Here is a 1,719-nt window from a genome sequence, read left to right as displayed (position 1 = left end):
TGACCAAACCAAAATATCATTGATGATCAGGCATACATCATCAACCCAATTTGTCTTACAGATTCTTTCGTGAGTCAGACAATTTTGCTATTTAATCTCTTCTTGAAATAAAAAAATAAAATTTTAATAACATAAGAGTTAGCAATATGCGCAAGTTAATTTACCTACCTTTTTAGAGAAAGATTATAAAAATTACATTTCTAGCAAGATGTGTAGCAATGTTTGTTCTGAACTGTGATTAAAGAGCTATGCTGTTTAACGGGTTGCTCTTCTCCATTACCAGCCCATAATGACACAGTCAAGTGGCTATAGTTATTTGAAACATAAATAAGGTGTTCTGAAAGGCAAGAAGTTTGTGACTTACTCTCACTTAAACATGTTATAAAATTCATATAATTATACAACCACTGGCATAATTTGGCATCCTTTTATTTTTTTAATAAGGAATATTTGGAAACTTTATATCTATAGCTTACTCATTTGAAGTGTAACAACCAGTCCTCACATGGTTTAGTTCTGTGACATTGGCATCCTTTATTAGACAGCTGTTTGTATGCATTTTTTTCTATATTTGAAACATCCCAAACTTGCCTATCATATGGTTGAGACATATGTCAATGAATATTTAAATCAAACTTCCCATAATTTAATTTGACTATTAAAATTAGTAATTTGTAGTTTGTATTTGTGCAAATACCTGATTTTTAATTTCTCACTTGTAAAATGAAGATAATGAGATTTACATGCCTACTTCTTAGCATATTTAAAATGATCAATACTTGATTATAATTTACAAATTACTAAATGCTTTGGAAATGAAAATTACTGCTGACATAAACATTGTTTTTTAATACCTAGTCGGCGAGATACCATCATTACGAAGGTGCTTTTTACCAGGGCAAGGCTTATTCAATGAACTCCAGATGTGCTGACCCCTGCAATTACTTCAAGTGATAAAAATTTGATTGCATAATTTGTGGTAATCTGGTGCTGTGTTAACAACATTCTCTGAAAGAAGAAAAATGGTTTTTAAATATATTTATTCTAATGTAAAATCATGAATATTATTGAAAAAATTCCAAAGGGATATTTTATGTCTTTCCTTTTTTAAGTAAAGAGTTACATTAGTAATCACCTAGCTTATAGAATTCATGTTACTATATAAAACTTTTTATGGAAAACAGAAAATAATGTGATTAGAAAATATTGTTTAAAATATTATTTTCTTTCAATTAATTTATGTGCTCATTTTATATGCATGTCGCAGCCTACTCCCTCCTCTCCTTGTGCCCCATCCTTAGAAATCCTTCCCCCCATTAACCCCTTTCTCCTCACATAAGCAGAAAGGCCCTTTGGGTAGCACCTTGTCTAGGGATATCAAGCCAGACTAAGAATATTCTTTCCTACTGAGGCCTTATCAGGCAGTTTAGCTAGGGGAGAAAAATATTGTTTTCAATAAAATGATTTTGAAAATGAGACAATACTGGGTCAAAGCCATCATAATTACAAACACACATACAACAAAATGTTATCCAATACTTGATAGTGGTGGACATAAAAATTTGTATTTCTTTTCAGAAAGTATGCTACTCCTAGCTATTCACTATATTATTATTATTATTATTTCTCCTTCTCCTTCTCCTTCTCCTTCTCCTTCCTTCTCCTTCTCCTTTTCTCTTCCTTCTCCTTTTCTCTTTTTTCTCCTTCTTTTCTCCTTCT

The 1,719-nt window shown here is 31.2% G+C and overlaps 1 non-coding gene across 1 annotated transcript; it reads left to right on the top strand.

Annotated features, from left to right (window-relative positions):
* Positions 1-850: 850 nt before the first annotated feature.
* LOC115031445 lies at positions 851-1,012 on the top strand. Its single transcript, XR_003837070.1, has one exon. It is a non-coding gene; the product is annotated as a U1 spliceosomal RNA (small nuclear RNA).
* The last annotated feature ends 707 nt before the right edge of the window (positions 1,013-1,719 follow it).

This window comes from Mus caroli, chromosome 6, assembly GCF_900094665.2.
Source record: "Mus caroli chromosome 6, CAROLI_EIJ_v1.1, whole genome shotgun sequence".
NCBI lineage: Eukaryota > Metazoa > Chordata > Mammalia > Rodentia > Muridae > Mus > Mus caroli.
This window is presented reverse-complemented; position numbering and strand designations above follow the sequence as displayed.